Source organism: Heterocephalus glaber, unplaced genomic scaffold (genome assembly GCF_053883595.1).
Source record: "Heterocephalus glaber isolate CG9 unplaced genomic scaffold, H.glaber_assembly_v1.0 deba00001600, whole genome shotgun sequence".
Classification (NCBI taxonomy): domain Eukaryota; kingdom Metazoa; phylum Chordata; class Mammalia; order Rodentia; family Bathyergidae; genus Heterocephalus; species Heterocephalus glaber.
The window spans coordinates 16,392,559-16,412,786 of record NW_028258372.1 but is presented as its reverse complement, the minus strand read 5'-3'; the positions used below and the strand labels follow the sequence as shown (position 1 = coordinate 16,412,786).

Sequence of the window (20,228 nt, the reverse complement as noted above, 5' to 3'; positions counted from 1 at the left end):
TCTCTTCCATTTTCTTTCTTAAGGGGTCCAAATGCTGCTATTGTAGCACTCTTCACAGACCTATTTCACTCTGCAAAGTTCTTTGCCTCCTCTATCCTCCTACTTTCCACCCACTCATCCCCTGCTTCTCCTCCACCATCATCCCTCCATCTCTGTACCCTCTGGATATCATCACAAACTTCCACTCCCTCAATGAAATTGTCCTCAGCTAGATTAGGAAAAAAGAAATCTGAGTTAAATGATTTGAACACCTGAGCTTAATAAGAGGTGACATAGAGAGCTTCCTCATTGCCTGGTATTATTCCAGGACCCCTCACCCTTCAGATCCTATAAGAGGGGTGCTAGCATTACCTGTATTCCACAATGAGGAAACTGAGGAAGGTTAAGCGACTTGTCCTGGATCATTATGCTATAGTTAGTGATGGAGTTGAGATTTGAAGCCAACCAGTCTGAGACTGAAGCCTATGCTCTTACATCTTGTATCTTTAAAATAATGGCACATGCCTAATAATCTCTGCTAATCAGGGAAGCTGATACATGAGGATTGAAAGTTCAAGGCTAGGGCCAGGGATTTAGCTCAGTGGTTATGCCCGCCTGTCTCGAAAGTTCAAGGCTAGCCTGGGCAACTTAGCAGGACTCTATCTCAAATAAAACAGACAGGAAATGTAGCTCAGTGGTGGAACACTCCTCTATTCAATTCCCAGTATGAAAGACAAAAAAACAAATACACACATACAAGGACCAAAACATAAAATGGAACACTTCTTAATCCAAGTGAATCTCTCCAATATAGGTAGCATCACAGAGAAGCCACTTAAAGCAGTGTGAGAAAGAAAGTATATTCTGGGATGGGCAGTTACCAGGCCAGGGAGGAAATGAAAAGGCTGCGCAGGGCCCAAGTAGGTGAGGAAATGAAAGAAATAATGGCGTCATGATGGTGATGTAGATGGTATCCTTTTCTCATAGGTACAACCTATTCTTCCCATCCACAAGGGAAAAAAGGGGCTTTCTTCCAGTTTTCTGGGTCCCTCATTCCACCTTTCTTTTCCCAGTTTTGGTACAGTTATAGATACAAGGCATGGCTGACACTTCTCATAAGATACCAAAAAGAAGGCCAGTAGGCTGGGGATTTAGCTCAGTGGTTCCACCACCTGCCTTGCAATCCCAAGGTCCTGAGTTCGATCTCCAGTACCAAAAAAAAAAAAAAAAAGCCATATTTGGGCAGGGGATTTAGCTCAGTGGTTCTGCTGCCTGACTCGCAAGAGCAAGGTCCCGAGTTCAATCCTTGGTACCAAAAACAAAACAACAACAAAAAAAGAAGACCAGTAATGTCAGTGTGATGATAAATGGCAATAAACCCTAATCCATTGTGTGCTGAGATCCTCTTTGTGGCAACAAGAGAGCATGTGTCCCCTTAGAGAAGCAGCTACTTCTAAGTCCCAGGTGACTTTTGGTATGCAGACAAGCAGACAGTTTGACTCCAGAGCCTAGGAGTTTAATTGCTGTTATATTGCCAGGATTCAAGCGATACTTGGACAATGCTTTTAATGCACTTCATTGTAATGTATTCACTTTCAAAGTTAATAGTTCTATCTAGGGGTAAATCAGAAAGATATCTGTATGCATAAGGACTCCTTCAGTTCAAATTATTTAAAAAATGCACACATGTGTGTCAGGGCACAAGGACACAGTGGGAGACATGAATTAAATCTAGAGGTCCACGCAACATCATCAGGACCCCCTTACCCATCTTTCCTTTTCTCAGACCTTCTGTTGGTGTGTTGATCTTACCTACTCTTTTCAGATGAGAAGACAGCAACCCAAACACATGTTCTCCCAGCACATGGGTCTCTAAATAGGGCAGACTTCCACCCTAGCTCTAGTTGAAGTGCTAGGGAAGTACTTTGATGGGCTTATTTTGGGTTATGTGCTTATCCTTGAGTCAACCAGTTTATTTGAGGAGTTCAGTCACCGTGACAGGCAAAAATGAGTGGCTGAGTACTGTGACTGACAGCCCCACCACAAGCTCAAGGAGGGTCTGTTCTCCAAATTAAGGAAGACTTTATCAACAGCTATATTGTCAGGCTGGGGATTTAGCTCAGTGATTCCACCACCTGCCTCAAAAGCGCAAGGTCCCAAGTTTGATCCCTGGTACCAAAAAAACCCCCAAAATAAACAAACAAAAAACTACATTGTCCACTATAATTAATGTTAATTCTAGCTTGAAAATTACAGAAACTAGAGAGACAAATCATAGCTTTCATTGAATAACTCAAAAAGAACAAGGATGGACACTTTATTTCAGTGTTTGTCTTTATGATTATGATAAATGTTGAATCAAAATGAAAAAATCATTCAATCCTGAAGATGCTCAAAGTAATTAGTTACTTTGGAGTCTTCTGAATAATATAATTAACTGACTCTCTTTATTTTATTTGGATGTTTTAATGCTATTTAAACCTAATATATACATAGAAAGCAAAAAAGTTTCACCAAAAGACTTCTAGAATTAATAACCAAATTTAGCAGCATAGCAGGATACAAAATCAACACACAAAAATCAATAGCATTCCTTTACACTAATAATGAACTCACTGAGAAAGAAATTAGAAAAACAATCCCATTCACAGTGCATCAAGAAAGGTTAAATAGGTAGGAATTAACCTACACAAGGAAAGACCTCTACAATGAAAATTATAGTACTGTATTCTGAAAAAGGAGATTGAAGAGGACATCAGAAAATAGAAAGATAGCCCCTGTTCCTGGATAGGCAGAACCGATGTTGTCAAAATGGCCTCCAAAGCTATTATACAAACTGGGCATGGTGGCTTATGCCTGTAATCTCAGCACTCAGAAACCTGCCAAGAATTAGAGGACATCCTGGGCAATGAAATAAGTTCAAGGTCAGCCTGAACTACACAGTGAGACCCTGTCTCAAAACAAACAAAACTCTAAAAACATAAACTGATATACAGATAGTATTCCTCACAGAACTAGAGGAAACAATCCTAAAATTCATGTGGAATCAGATGAGGCCCAGAATAGCAAAAGCAATCATATGTGACAAGAGCAAAGCAAGAGGCCTCAAAATCCCAGATTTCAGGCTACACTACCAATCTATGGTGATAAAAACAGCATAGAGATGTAGGGGGAATGGATGCAACTCCCAAACCTGTTAGATATCAGAAACTCGAGTTTGTGTTCTCTAAAATTGAAGAATGAATTCTAGGAACAACAGAAGTCAAGTGTAGGACATTTATTGAGAGAAAAATAGCTTCTAAGGAGACAGAAGAGGAACTGGAAAATGGGTTGTCAGCCCATCCCGCTTTTCAAAGGTGTTTTATAGGCAAAGCTATGAGGTGAAGTGGGTACAAAGCAGGACAAAACTATAAGACCGAATGGAAAATTACAAGGCGGGCATGAGGTGGGACAAAACCATGATCAACCAATAAGATTACAAGTATAGTCACCCAGGTCATATTGATTAAATGGGGATTAAGTGAGAATAAAATCACCTACAAGGAATTTCCCCATTTAGAATATCAATCACTGTATTCATCTCTAGGGAAAGTGTACCTCTTTTCTTTTTTATAATGCTAACTTCTTTTCTTTTTTTTATAATGCTAACCAGTGAATATACCTCAATTCTCCATGTTGGCTCCTTGAGAGCTGGCCCTGTCTAACTGCCTACAAGATATCTAATTAATTTACCTGTCTACAATAATAGTATTGGCCAAAAAGAAGACACGTGGATCGATGGAACAGAATAGAGGATGCAGAAACAACTCCAGGCACATTCAGCTGTTTGATCTTTGACAAAGGAGCCAAAAATATACACTGGAGGAAAGACAGAATCTTTAAATAAATGGTGCTGGAAAACTGGCTATCCACATGCAGAAGACTGAATCTAGACCCATATATATCACCATGTACTAAACTAAAATCAAAATGGATCAAACATCTAAATGGTTTTTTTTTTTTGGTACCGGGGATCGAACTCAGGACCTTGCACTTGAGAGGCAGGCGGCAGAAGCACTGAACTAAATCCCCAGCCCCAAACATCTAAATGTTTAAACAGTGACACTTAATCTGCTCTAAGATAGAATAGGTAAAACATTTGAAGACATAGGTGTAGGAAAGGACTTTCTGAACAGAACCTCAATTGCACAAGAAATAGTACCAAGAATCAACAAATGGGATCACATCAAATTAAAAAGTTCCTGCACAGCAAAGAAAACCACCAACAGAGTGAAGAGACAAACTATAGAATGGGAAAAAAATTTTGCTAGCTATTTCTTGTATAGAAGGCTAATGTCTAGAATATATAAAGAAATCCCCCAAATTAGAACCTCCAAAATAAATGGCCAAATCAAAAAATGAACAACTGAAATGAACAGACACTTCTCAGAAGAAGTACAAATGACAAATAAACACATGCAGAAATGTTCAACATAACTGGCCACTAGAGAAATGCAAATTAAAACAACACTGAGATTCTGCCTTGCTCCAGAAAGAATTGTGATCATCAAGAAATCAAATAATAACAAATGCTCCTGAGGTTGTGGAGAGAAAAGAACCCTTTTACGTTGTTGGTGGGAATATAAATTATACAACCATGGAAATCAAATTATACAACTATGGAAATCAGTGTGGAAATTGCTCAAAAACCTAAAGCTGGAAATTTCATTTTACCCAGATATTCTAGGTATCTTCCTGAAAGAGTTAAAGACATCATATTACAGTGATACATGCATACCCAAGTTTATAGCAGCACAATTCATAATTGTTAAATCTTGAAAGCTGCCTATAAGCCCATCAACAGATGAATAAAGAAAATGTGGCATTTACACACAATGCAGCCCTACAATGCCACAAAGAATAAACTTAAGTTATTTGTAGAAAAATGGATGCACCTCAAGGCCATAATTTTTTTTTGAAGCAAAACATTTTTTTTTTAGAACATTTTATTTATTTATTTTCCTTAAATTCTTTTATTGGTGCATTTTAGATATACAATACATTTACACTCATCATTGGGATCTTGTACCTTTACGTGATGTATCTTGGTTTTTATTTTTTCTCCATTCCCCTGCCCTCCCTTCACCCCCTCCACCCTTCCCTATTTACAAAGACTTTGTTTCCATTTTTTCCTTTTCTCATAATTTTTCTTTTCCCTTCTTTCCTTTCCCCTACCCCTCCCACTTCCCCTACCTCTTTGGACCTTTTCTTCCTATTTCACATTATCAATTATTCATTTTAATCATTTTAATTTTTGTTTACACTTACAGTTTCTCACACCAGAGAAACTATTCGGTATTTACACATTTATAAGGTATTTACACATTTATACATGTCCTATTTATTTCACTTAAGTATAGACGCAATATGGATCCATTTAGCTATAAATGTCTCTAGTTTGTTGTTCTTTATGGCTGAGTAGTACTTCATTTTATAAAAGAACCACATCTTCTTTATCCAGTTTCCAGTTGATGGGCACTTGGGCTGTTTCCAACCTTTAACTATTACAAACTCTGCTGCTATGAACATGGGTGCACATATATCACTGTGGTATGATTCTTTTAATTCTTTTGGGAAGATCCCCAGCAGAGCAATAGTTGGGTCAAATGGGACCTCTAGTCCTAGCTCTTTGAGGTATCTGCATATTGATTTCCACAGTGGTTGCACCAGTCTGCACTCTCACCAACAATGGAGAAGGGTTCCTTTCTCCCCACAACCCCGCCAACATTTATTATTGGTTAATTTCTTGATAGCAGACATTCTTTCTGGGGTGAGGTGAAATCTCAGTGTTGATTTCCATCTGCATCTCTGGAATGACCAGTGATGTTGAACATTTTTTCATATGTTTATTTGCTGCTTTTACTTCTGTGTCTGAGAAGTGTCTTTTAATTTCAGAAGCCCATTTTTGAATTGGGTCTTTAAATTTGGGGGGGTCTGATTTTTAAAGCTCTTTACATATTTTAGATAGTAGACCTTTGACTGAGGTACAGCTGCTAAAATTTTTTTCCCACATTGTAGGTTGTCTCTTAGCTCTGCTGGTGGTTTCTCTTGCAGTGCAGAAGCCTTTTTTTTTTTTTTTGGTACCAGGGATTGAACTCAGGACCTTGTGCTTGCAAGACAGGCAGAGGAACCACTGAGCTAAATCCCCGGCCCTGCAGAAGCTTTTTAATAAGATGAGATCTCAGTTGTTGATTCTTTGTGCTAGTTCACTGGCAACTGAGGTTTTGTTCATAAAGTCTTTTCCTATGCCAGTGTCTTCAAGAGTGCTACCTAACTTATCTTCCAGCAAGTTTAGTTCTGTTTTAATATTTAGATCTTTAATCCATTTCAATTTTAGTTTAGTGCTTGGTGAAAGATAGGAGTTTAGTTTTAATCTTTGGCAGGTTGAAATCCAGCTTTTTGAATACCATTTATTAAAGAGGCTATCTTTCCTCCAGTGAGGATGGTTGGCTCTTTTGTCAAAGATTAGATGGCTGAGTGTGTCTAGAGTTGTTTCTGCATCATCTAATCTATTCCACTGATCTGGGGTCTTTTTCTTTGCCAGTACCATGCTGTTTTTATCACAGTAGCTTTGTAGTATAGTTTCAGGTTGGGGATTGTGATACCCCCTGCCATGTCTCTGTTGCTTTTGCTATTCTAGGTCTCTTCTTGTTCCAAATGAAGTTTTGGATTGTTTTCTCTAGCTCTATGAAATATATTGTTGGGATTTCAATCAGCATTACATTAAATCCATATAGCAGTTTTGGAAGTATGGCCATTTTCACTATATTGGGTCTTCCTATGCAGGAACAGGGGATGTCTTTCATTATCTTATATCCTCTTTGATCTCTTTTTTCAGAGTGCTGTAGTTTTCAGTGTAAAGGTCTTTTGCTTCCTTTGTTATATTGATTCCTAGATATTTCATTTTTGTGGATGCTATTGTGAAAGGAATTGTTTCCCTAATTTCTCTCTCAGTGAGTCCATTATTTGTGTACAAGAAGGCTATTGATTTTTGAGTGTTGACTTTGTATCCAGCTACTCTACTGAATCTGTCAATTAAGTCTAGAAGTCTTTTGGCAGAATTTTTTGGGTCTTTTGAAGGAAAACATTTATTGGTACATTTTACATATACATAATGATAACACTCATCATAGTGAATTTGTACCTGTACATGATATATCCTGCCTCTTTATTTTTTCCATTCCCCCCTCCCCTCTCTCTCTATATAAAAGCTTTGTTTCCATTTTTTCCTTCTATTTTCACTTTTTTCTTGTCCCTTCCTTCCTTTTCTCCTTCCCCCTCCCTTGTTCCCCTTCTCATTTGAAAATTTTCTCCCTATTTTCCACTATCTATTATACATTTTAGTCCTTATTTCCACTTTCAATTTCTCACACCAGAGAAACAATTTAAAGATGTGTGTCCAATTTATGTCACTTAAGAGTATGGAGACCGTAAGTCCTCAGTCATCTAAGATGGATAACATTTTAGTTCTCTACCTGTGATGAGGAAACTAAGGCTGAGAGAAGTTATGAAAATTATTCAAATTTTAGAGCTAGTAAAGCATAAAACTGGGATTTGAGCCCAGAGAGTCTAACTCATATGTCTACGCTCTTAATCACTAATCTCTACCTCTTCTAATGGCTTAATGTTAGTATATTTTCAATTATATAACCTATAATGGATGACAATTAGCATAAAATATGTATCAAATCTTGTTTTGGAATAACTTTGGTCAAGTTCTTCTATAAAGATCTAAGTTACCATGACATTTTTCTGTATTTTTCTTTTTTGAAAAAGAAAGTGAAAATAACTAATAGTAACTCTAAATTACTGTTCACAGGCAAAATACACCAAGATATGTGTGTACATTTCTCAAAAAGACAAATTTTATAATCCTGCAATAATAGAATATAGAGTACTAATTTATATGTTTCTAAAAGAAAAATCTCAGACCCTAATGATGCCAGTTTACTATTTAATGCTATAAATAAAGGAGCTGGAAAAACGATTTCTGAGTAAAAAGGTTTTCCTGTGGTGAGTTGACATAACTGACAAAGAGCCACTCCCAGTTCATACCCCCTCCCACACTTAAAACATCTCCTCCTTCAGTGTCCTTTGTTCTCAATAAGTGTCTGTATCCTCAAGATGATGGAATCCCTACTTTCCCACTGTACGCAAATGAAGTAAATTCCAGTGTGGTTTTCTATACAATCCTGTAAACTAAATGTAACTTCTTCAACCAGTGAACTGATGTTAAGTGCCTTGCTTCTGATCCCCACCCCTCTTCCCTTATTCCATATAAACCCTGCTCTGGGTTGATTGCTTTGTAGAGAAATCTCTAATCAGCCAGGGATTTAGCTCAGTGGTTCCGGTGCCTGCCTCACAAGCGCAAGGTCCCAAGTTTGATCCCTGGTACCAAAAAAAAAAAATCTCTGATCAGCCCACCAGTGTAATAAAGCTGTACACTTGCCTCCAACCTCTGGGTGTGTTCTCAATTCTTCTTGGCCTGATCCTGCTAAACCAGTACGAGCTGTAACACTGTGGACTGCAAATCTGCCCTTATATAAGGAACAGAGATGGATCTGCCCATTAGGTCATTTAGACCGACTTCCAAATGAAGAAGTAGAATTATCTCCTGAATCTATCCCTAATCAATAATTTTTCCTCCAAGAAAGATGTCCTCACTTCATTCCCCTTTGAATGTGATACCTGTTCTGAGCATGAATCCTTTTGCCAAAAGTAAATATGGGACATCTAAGTTGGCTTGTATATGAGCAAAAGTGAGGAAGTGAGAATTCTCATATTCAGAAGCATGTGACATTTGTGCATGACACTGTAGAATTTATTTAGACTTTTGTGTGTGTGTGAGATTGCAGTCTTGAAGAGTCCCACCCAGAATGACAATTGGTTTTAGGGAAACTTCCTAATGATCAGTGGAAGCATCTTAAATTCATGAGTCTTCCTTCCTTTTTTGTGTTTTACTCATATTTCTATGGAGGGTGAAGCTTAAAGTTGGAAATAGTGTGATGTCATGTTGAGAAGTTCCAAATTCAGAATATTTGAAGCAGTATAAGTTAGTCTTAGTATTTTAGATGATGCTGGAATATTTCATTTTTTATATTTTGGTACTGGGAATTGAACTCAGGGCCTCATGCTTGCCAGGCAGGCACTGGGCTGCTGAGCTACATCCCTGGCCCTTTGGAATATTTTAAAGTATGAAATTCTGAAGGCATTTTATAAAACTAATAGGTAAAGATTATATGTGATTTGTTTTATGTATTTTTTTGAGACAGGGTCATGCTGTGTAGTTCATGTTGGCCTTGAACTCACTACATAGCCCAGGCTGGCCTTGTACTTGTGATCCTGCTGCCTCAGCCTCCTGAGCACTGGGACCCCAGGCCTTTGCCATCACACCCAGCTTGTGTGATTTATTTTAAAATTGCCTTTCTTTATTCAATAAGCATGCAATTTTGTTTCAAATAATACGTAATCTTACCCAAATATATGCCAAATATGGGCTAGGGATGTGGCTCAGTGGTAGAGCACTTGCCTAGCATGCACAAGCTGCTGGGTTCAGTACCCAGCACAGCAAAAAACAAAACCAAAGAAAACAAGAAAGAACCCAAATATATATCAAATATGGTGTATTTAGGAATGTCATACAATATATTCCAGTTTTAGCTCATCTGTGCCTTATTTTAGCTTGTATTTGTATATTTTCTCTTATTGGTAAGAAATAAGCTTATTTAACCCAATGATGCAAACTGTGCATGTCAATTTAAACATATGCAATAGAACATATTTTTATATATAACTTTTATATAATGTGCATAAGCTACAAATTTTGAAGATCACAACTCTACAGAAAAAAAAAATCCCAACTCTTTAGCCTGACTTTCAAAACTCTTTATCTGACTAGTTAGGCTTTTTTTCCCCTCATACCAGGGATCAAACTCAGGATCTTGCACTTGCTAAACAGGTGTGGCACCACTGAGCTATATCCCTAGCCCTTCGACTATTTAGTTTAAAACATCATTCTTTTAAAAATCATAATTGACTACTTTGGGTTATTATAATCTTCTGAGATAAAAATTATGTAAGATCTGAACATAAGATCAAAAATTACAGACAAAATTAGAGCTTTATTCTATTTGCAGAAAGGGGAGATAATAGCATACCTAGCAAATTTTTATAAAATAAATCTTTGTGATTTTCATTCTGGAAATAGTATTTTTTAATAACTCAAATTTAATCAGACTTCTTTATATCATACCAGATAACTTAGTAACTGCCCTTCCTTTCATACACACCTTTTTGCCCCCTTTTTTTAAACTTTAAAAGAATGTGGAAAAACTAGCATCATTATATATGTAAATGCTCAACTACAATTCAGTTTAAGCTTCCAATTTCTGATGAAGTTCAATCAGTTTTGTAGTTGTCTTACTTTTCTCATTGCTGAGACACAATACTCAATGCTCAAAGTTAAAGGAGGGAAGGTTTATTTGGCTCACAGCTTGTAGAGATTTCAGTTCATAGTTGGCTGGCTCCAAGGCAGAGGGGCATCACAGAGGAGAAATATCTCATGGCAAAGCTGGGGAGGCAGAAGTTAGCAAGTAAGCAATGAACTGCAAGTAACTAGCAGTGGGCCTCTTTCTGTTCCTTATATCTTATCCAGGTATCCACCCTTAATCCTAGCACCCTAAATCCTAGCATTGCACCATGAATCAATCACACACTAAAAAAAGTCCCACCTATGTGGCTTTGGGGGAACATCTGAACACAAGCCACAACACAGTTGAAACAATTTGTATGCAAAGCCTACATCTAAACACTTGAGGAAATCATCATTTGCTATTCAGTACCAGATGTGGCAAATCTCAAGTGGCAGTAGACTTCCAGCTCAACAGCTCCTTCCCTCTGCCATACCTTCACAGCTTCAAGGTCAACGTCAGCAAGAAGCTCAGTGGGCACCTTCATGGTGAGCTCTCCTTTATCTTGCTTTACTTGGAACCATTTTCAGCTTATTTACTATGCAATGGACAGTCATTGTTGCGTACTCAGCTAGCTTTGGATTAATGTGCCACTGTTTCGTCTTTCTGTTACACATATAGTCGTTTTGATTTATTCACAATATATGCTGTGCCATTTTGATTTTTTATTGTGTTTGGTTGGTTGAACAAATTTGTGGCAAACACTTGAGATGATGGTTAAAAATGATACCAATATTTGATCCAGTTTCATCTCAACCATGTTATACCTGGACATTTTAGATGTTTATCAAAGGTCTTTTATGGGGAAGAAAGTAAATGTATGAAGTAATAAATGTGTAACCTTTATAAGTAATGTTAGCTCAGAATAAATTTTTGAAAACTTAGCTGACAAATTTTTGGATTAACTGAAAAAAAAAAGCATGATTTGAAATCTCTGAATGCCTTGGTTCTCAGTATTATCGTTTTTTATTGAATTTATTTCTTATTAAGGTATATAGTTTTAAAACTTTTTTGACAGTATTATGTAATCTTTCAGTGTGGGTAGATGGGAATGTCATTTGTATGTTATCATACAGCTGTCATGTATTTGTTGTCTATTCTTTATTACCTTAGCAGTTTCATGTTATGTATATACCACAACCAACCTATTGCCTATGAGAAACATGTAAGATAATGTATTTACAGCCATTGTTACAAGGTTATAATGTATTTTTCTATCTTGTTTTACATGTACATTATGTAACATTCAAAAAAGATTTTTTTGATTGAGAAAAGGATAAAAAATGCAAAATCCACAACCTTCATAACTGAAAATTGTCAATTGTTTTGCAGTACCTTATTACACTGGGTGTCCTGTCTTTCTAGGGTTTTTAGTTAGCTAATGAATGAATACATTAGACACTTTTGGGTTTTAGTTGAGATTTTACATAGCTTGCATTTAATTCTTTGGTTCTTTGTGTTTCTATTAATCCATAGCATTATTTTAATACATATTATAATACCAACCTAAAAAATAATCTCTTTATAATTTGACACTCACATTCCCCTCCAATTTTGTTTTCTGTCTACATGTCATATGAGGTTTTTTAAGAATCCTAAGTGAGATACATGAACATTTTAAAAACTGTATTTGAACATCTAGTGTAATTATGGAATAGCAAAGAGAAAAAAAAGATCTTTTTAAAAGGTTCAGAGTAAAGAAACATCTTCAAAGGAATAAAGCTTAGAGTTAACAACAATAGTGGAAATCAGAAGGTGGTACAGAAGGTGAGCTGAGAAAAAATAATCATCAACCTAAAACTGAATTGTCAACAAAAAAAAAATCTTTCAAGAATTTTGAGTTTGCTAGTTTACTGAAGGAAATTCTAAAGAATATACTTCAAAAAGAAGTAACATAATTTCAATGGAAAGTTTGAGATGCAAAAAAAGCTGCAGAAGCCATGTGTGGTGGCGCGTGCCTGTAATCCCAGCACTTGGGAGGCTGAGGCAGGAGGATTGCCATGAATTGGAGGCTAGCCTGGGCTAAGTGGTCAATTCAAGGCCAGCCTGAGCTACATGGCGAGACTCCTCTGTCCAAAAAAAAAAAAGAAAAAGCATATCTACAACAGTGTAAAGTCAAGAAACAATCAAAAATTCAAATTCTGAAATGTTCTCTTATTATTTGAGAGGGAAATAGAGTAGTGATAAATGTTGGAATTGATAAGTTAAGTATATAGGCTAAATGTCTTAGCCACTTGAATAGGAATAGACAGTACAATTTGGAAAAACCAATGAAGGAGAAATATATATTCCACCAATCTAAAAGAAGATAAGAAAATTTAGGGGAAACCCACAGGAAGGGGGAAAAAAATCTAGGACAAATACCACCAAATAAGATGGTAGAAAAGAGCTAAGGGAGTCATAATTAACATAATATATATAATTTTATAATAGCCAATATAGTGGCGGAGAATATCATATACTTGCTCATTCTTTTGCACAACTAATCTACTAACAAAAATCAAAGAAATAACTAGAAAAATATTCATTTAGACATTAACAAACACATTTCTAAATAGTTCAGGGACCAAAGAATAGTAGTAATGTAAGTTAGAAAATATTTATGAGTGATCCATAATTAGTATGTTGCAGCAGTACTTTGAAGGAAGAAAAAAGTTTGAAATGAACTAAACACAACTTAAGTGGCATAAATTCAAAGAAAATAGAAAGGAGAAAACTCAGAGAGTGGAGATTAACAAGATATATATATATATATATATATACTCATTCTCCTTTTTTTTGGTACCAGGGATTGAACTTGGGTCCTCGTGCTTGCACAGCAGGCAGCGAAACCACTGAGCTAAATCCCCAGCCCTGACAAGATATATATATATATTTATTAGATATTAGATAAAATCAACAAAAAGGTTGGGTTTTTGAGAAAAAAATGAACAAAACTGATAAGACTATCTGAGCATGGTGTTACAGGCATACAATACAAACACTTAGGAGGCGGAAGCAGGAAGTTTGAAAGTTTGAGTTTTGCCTGGGCAACTTAGTGAGACCATATCTCAAAATAAAAAATAAAAAGGGCTGAGAGTATAGCTCAGTGTGAAGGCCCTGGATTCAATTCCCAATACTGCAAAGCAAAGAAATAATAAATGAAAACCAAGCTAAGTATTTTGCTTTAAAATTCTAGTAGGATTATCAAGAAGGAAAGAGCATCAATAAATAATATTAGGAATGAAAAAGTGGCCATAGTATAGGTGTTGGAGACACTAAAAGTTCAGACGATACTATAAACAATTGCATGCCAATGGATTTGAAAGTTTAGGCAAATTAGAAAAAAACTACTATGAAAACATAACTTAAAACTTTCTCAAGAAGATACAAGAAAACTGAGCTACTATTTTTTTTTTTGGTACTGGGGATCAAACTTGGGTCCTTGTGCTTGCGCAGCAGGCGGCAAAACCACTGAGCTAAATCCCTGGCCCTGAGCATACTATTTAAAAAATTATTATTTGTGGTAGTAAGGATTGAACCCAGGGCTTTCCTAGTGAGTTACACCCTCAGTTCTTTTTTATTTTTAATTTTCAGGTAGGGTCTTGCTAAGTCACTAAATTGCCCAGGCTGGGCTAAAACTTGCAACCCTCTTGCCAGAGTGCTGGGATTCCAGTTGTGCGGCATCATGCTTGGCTCTGAGTCTACTTTTTTTTTCTTTTTTTTTTTCTGGTACTGGGGATTGAACTCAGGACCTCATGCTTGCGAAGCAAGTGTGGTGCCATTGAGCTAAATCCCAAGACCTTGTGTTTACTATTTTTTTTTTTTTTTTGGTACCGGGGATCGAACTCAGGACCTTGTGTTTGCTAGGCAGACAGTGGAACCACTGAGCTAAATCCCTGGCCCTTAGTTTACTATTTTTAAAAATTAAAAAGACTTTAAAGCCTTTCTACCAAATCAAACCAAAGGAAACATTTACCTCCACTACTACCTTGACTGATTTTGCTGCTGTTTCTGCTGAACATTTAAGGAACATATCATTCTCATCTAAAACTTATTTCAGATTATAGCAAAAGAGGGAATATTCCCTAATTTATATTATTTGGTTGACATAACCTTGGACTCAAAATTAGTAATGACCGAACAAGAAATAAACTTTAAAACCTAGTCTCAATTATGGACATCTAGGCAAAAGTACTAAGTAAAATATTTGTAACTGAATCTAGCAGGTTGGATTTATCCCTGAAATATAAGGTTAACATTAGAAAGTTGCCCCCCCTTCACTTTCCTGCTCGTCCTCTGTTTCTCCTCTCTTCTTTCTTCCCTTCCCCTTCTAGCATTGCCACTTTCCCTCCTACACACACGCAGTCATAAAAAAAAGTAGGGTTTTGACGCTCCTCTGCCTGTTGACCCTGCTATTTTCATGTTTCCAACAGGTTTTTCTTCCCCCAATCCCTCAGCTGCTGCTGCTGCTCAGGAGGTCAGATCTGCCACTGATGGTAATACCAGCACCACTTGTCCACCTCTGCCTAGAAGAGAAAGTTAAACAGCAACAGCAGTAGTGGCAGTAACAGCAGTAAGGAGAGAGAAGACTTTGATTCCACCTCTTCCTCCTCTTCCACTCCTCCTTTACAACCCAGGGATTCTGCTTCCCCTTCAACCTCGTCCTTCTGCCTGAGGGTTTTCGTGGCTGCTTCCAGCCATGTACCAATACAGAAGAAGCTGCGTTTTGAAGACACTCCGGAGTTTGTAGGGTTTGATGCAAAGATGGCTGAGGAATTCTCCTCTTCCTCCTCCTCCTTATCACCAACTGCTGCAACATCTCAGCAGCAGCAACTTAAAAATAAGAGTATATTAATCTCTTCAGTGCTTCAGTGTATCATGCAAATTGCCTAGCCAAATCTACCACCACCTCTAGCTTTGCTAACAGCAAGCCTGATTCTGCTAAGAAGTTAGTGATCAAGAACTTTAAAGATAAACCTAAATTACCAGAAAACTACACAGATGAAACATGGCAGAAACTGAAAGAAGCAGTGGAAGCTATTCGGAATAGTACTTCAATTAAGTACATTTTAGAAGAGCTCTACCAGGCTGTAGAAAATCGCTGTTCTTACAAGATTTCTGCAAACTTGTACAAACAACTGAGACAGATTTGTGAAGATCATATCAAAGCACAAATTTACCAATTCAGAGAGGATTCATTGGATAGTGTTCTTTTTCTAAAGAAGGTCGATAGATGCTGACAAACCCATTGTAGACAAATAATCATGATCAGGAGCATTTTTTTGTTTCTGGATAGAGCTTACATTCTTCAGAATTCAACGCTACCCTCCATTTGCGACATGGGACTGGAGTTATTTAGGGCTCATATTATAAGTGATCAGAAAGTCCAGAATAAGACAATTGATGGTATCCTTCTCTTGATTGAGAGGGAAAGGAATGGTGAAGCAATTGATAGAAGTTTACTTCAAAGTCTTTTAAGCATGCTTTCAGATTTGCAAATTTATCAAGATTGCTTTGAACAACGATTTTTGGAAGAAACTAACCAGCTCTATGCAGCCTAAAGGCTAAAAGTTAATGCAAGAAGAGAGGTTCTTGAATAGTTTCATCATGTTAACAAACGTCTAGATGAAGAAGCAGACTTATTACTTACTTAGATCAGACTACCCAGAAATCATTAATTGCTACTGTAGAAAAACAACTTCTAGGTGAACATTTAACAGCAATTCTTCAAAAAGGTTTAAATAACCTCCTTGATGAGAACCGAATTCAAGATTTATCTTTCCTGTATCAGCTCTTCTGAAATAACTCTTCAGCGGAGTTCGAGGTGGAGTTCAGGTTCTCTTGCAACAGTGGATTGAATACATAAAGGCATTTGGGAGCACTATTGTTATTAATCCCAAAAAAGATAAGACTGGTTCAAGAATTGCTGGATTTTAAAGATAAAATTGACCATATAATTGATATCTGCTTTCTGAAGAATGAAAAATTTATCAATGCTATGAAAGAAGTGTTTGAAACATTCATTAACAAAAGACCAAATAAACCTGCTGAACTTATAGCTAAGTATGTAGATTCAAAACTTTGTGCAGACAACAAAGAAACTACAGATAAAGAACTTGAGAAAATGTTGGATAAAATTATGATCATATTTAGATTTAGCTATGGCAAGGATGTTTTTGAGGCCTTCTATAAGAAAGATTTAACCAAGCGCCTGTTAGTTGGGAAGAGTGCATCTGTAGATGTGAAAAATCAATGCTGTCGAAATTTAAACATGTATGTGGAGCTGCTTTCACCAGCAAACTTGAAGGAATGTTTAAAGACATGGAACTTTCCAAAGACATCATGATTCAGTTCAAACAGTATATGCAGAATCAGAATGTACCTGGGAATATTGAATTAATTGTGACTATCCTGACAATGGGTTATTGGCCAACATACATGCCTATGGAAGTTCATTTGCCACCAGAGATGGTAAAACTTCAGGAAATTTTCAAGACATTTTATCTAGGCAAACATAGTGGCAGGAAACTTCAGTGGCAATCAGCCCTAGGACACTGTGTGCTAAAAGCAGAATTTAAAGAGGGTAAAAAAGAACTCCAGGTCTCTCTTTTTCAAACACTGGTGATGCTAATGTTTAATGAGGGAGAGGAGTTCAGTTTAGAAGAGATCAAGCAAGCTACTGGAATAGAGGATGAAGAGTTAAGAACGTTGCAGTCATTAGCTTGTGGCAAAGCTAGAGTTCTGGCAAAAAATCCAAAGGGCAAAGATATTAAAGATGGTGACAAATTCATTTGTAATGATTATTTCAAACACAAACTTTTCAGGATAAAGATCAATGAAATCCAGATGAAAGAAACAGTTGAAGAGCAAGCAAGCACTACAGAAAGAGTATTTCAAGATAGATAGTATCAATTGATGCTGCAATTGTTCAAATTATGAAAATGAGAAAGACTCTTAGCCACAATCTCCTTGTTTCAGAAGTATATAACCAGTTAAAATTTCTAGTAAAGCCTGCTGATCTTAAGAAGAGAATAGAATTCTTAACTGACTGAGACTGTATGGAAAGAGATAAAGAAAATCTGAACCAATACAATTACATTGCATAGAATGTTGGCCTTGAAGCATTTGGTATCATATGCAGTAGTCAGTGCATAAACTAACCTGTTGATTCTGTATTATTTGACTTCTGCTGGGGATTTAGCTTGGTGGTTCCGCTGCCTGCCCTGCAAGTGCAAGGTCCTGAGTTTGATCCCTGGTACCACGCCCCCCCCCAAAAAAAACCCCAAAATTGATTTGTATTATTTGACTTCTTTTTTACTACCGATGACCAAATGAAGCAGTATAATGAGAAGAATAAAAAAAAAAGCAAGCTGATTAATAGCCCTGGGGGATAGTTCAGTGGCAGAGTGCGTGTTTACATGTGGGTTCATTCCCCAACACCAAAAAAAAGAAAAAAGATTAATATAATTCACCATATTCACAGATTAAGGAGAATAATCATAATTATTCTAAAAGATTTGCTAAAATCCAATATTAATTTATGATCACAATTCTAAGCAAGTCAGCAAAAGACAAGTTCTGTGGTAGATGTGAAAAGTAGTTTTAGTATTTTGCTTTTCCTCTCCTTTGAGAGGTGGAATATTTTTCTTCTCCTTGAAAAGTGGCCATTCCTAATATCATGCATTGACCAACAGAATGCAACAGAAGTTAACTTGTATAATTTAGAGTCTAGGTCAGGGATGGCAAACCTTTTAGAGACAAGTGCCCAGAATGCAACTCAAAACCTACTTATTTATGGCAGAGTGCCAACACTGCAATTAAACCTGAATTCTGAGGTTTGCATTTAGAAAAGACTCATACATTAACATCTTTTGTCTCGAAATAAAAATAAGTAACATGCATGCCATAGGTTCGCCAGCACTGGTCTAAGTCTTAAAGCCTGTAGCTTCTACCATCATCTGCTTGAAACCCCTGAGAAGTTATGCAAGAGAGTACAGATTGTCTGGGTGGAGGGAGTCCCTGAGGAAGTGCAACTGTGAGAGAAAGCCCCCAGTGTTCCAGCCACCTCAGCTGCAGTGAAGGCACCTTGGATTCTCCTGCAGGATCCATCTCAGCTAGCTCTGTTGGTGCTGCCGAGAAGACAGAGCTGTCTCTAGCCCTACAGCCAACCCATAGAGTCATGAAAAATAATACAATGGTTGTCATTTTAAACTATTATGTTTGTAGACACTGTGTTACACAGCAATAAATACCTTGATATGGCACTCACAAAAAACCTACAGCAATTATTGAATTTAGTGGTGAAACACTGAAAGTATTCTCTTTATCACCATCTTTATTTAAAGTCCAAAGGGAGTACAGGCCATAACAAGAAAAAAAGGAAAGAATAAAGATTAGATGGAAAGAAACTAGAACATATCACAAAGAATCTATGGATAAATGTTTTAGAAGTGGGTGTGGTGGTACACGCCTCTACTTCCAGCTACTTGGGAGGCTGAGACAGGATGATTGAAAATTTGATGCCATTCTGGACAACTTAATGAGACTGTGTCTCAAAACAAAATTTATAAAGGGCTGGGGACATAGCTCAGTGGTGGAGCACTTGCTTAGCATGTGCAGGACTCTGGATCCAATCCCCAGTACCACAAAAACAAAAATAGAACAATACAAAAAAGCTGCTAGAGTTACTAAGGTTGTTTAACAAAGCTGATAAATAAATAAATCGTGTTACTAGTATATGCCAACAACAGTTAGAAAAATGCAGAATTTTAAAATCTTCTTAAAAAATAGCATAAAAAAGCTTATATGAGTAAATGTAACAAATATGTAAAAAGAAGTACATGACATGTATCAAAAATGTTTTTTAAAATTATTGAAGTCACTAAAGACCTATAAATGAAGAGATATACCATTGTATGTTTTGGTCACACACACCAAATTGTTCCAAAAATTCAATGCAGTTCAACTATAGCACAGGTTGTTTTTTTTCTTTGAAAACTTTTTTTTTGGTACTGGGGATCGAACTCAGGACCTTGTGCTTGTGAGGCAGGTGGTGGAACCACTGAGCTAAATCCCTGGCCCTTTCCTTTGAAATTTGATAGGCTAATTTCTAAGTATATATACTGAAACAAGAAGGCAAGGCTAGTTTGCAGAAAAACAAGGCTGCAAGTAGGGCAGAGGTAACTGCCTGCTAAAATGCAAAAGGCTCATTATAATTAGGAGTATAGTGTTAGCTCAAAAATAGAGAAATTAACCAATAAAACAGAAAAAAGAGCCTATAAACAGATCGACACAGATATGAAAAGCTGAATTATCTAAGTACTGTCAGTATGAGTCATGGGAATCAACAAATGGTGGCGGGACATGCAGAGAATAATTACTATGTGCCTCTATTTTATATCATGTTCCCACATCAGTTCCAAGTGGAGTAAACAATTAAAAGACAAAACTATAAAGCTTTTAAAAAATAATGTAGGGCAATATCTTCATGATCTCAGGATAGGGAAAATTGAATAAGGGTTTAAAATACAAACAAAAAATAAAAAGATTAATATGTTTAATCACATTTTAAAAATCTCTCATCATTAAAGAAAAGTCATACATTTGGAAAATTTTCTTTTTCTCCCAGCACTGGTGATCACACCTAGGGGTATTCTATCATTGAGCAAATTTCCCAGTGTCTGTCTGTCAGTCTGTCCCCCCACCCCCCTTTCTTCCTTCCCTCCTTTGACAGGATCTTGCTAAATTGCCTGGGTGGAT

The 20,228-nt window shown here is 36.8% G+C and overlaps 1 pseudogene; it reads left to right on the top strand.

The window, feature by feature from the left end:
• Positions 1-14,654: 14,654 nt before the first annotated feature.
• LOC101709281 (cullin-4B pseudogene) lies at positions 14,655-17,704 on the top strand (annotated as a pseudogene).
• The last annotated feature ends 2,524 nt before the right edge of the window (positions 17,705-20,228 follow it).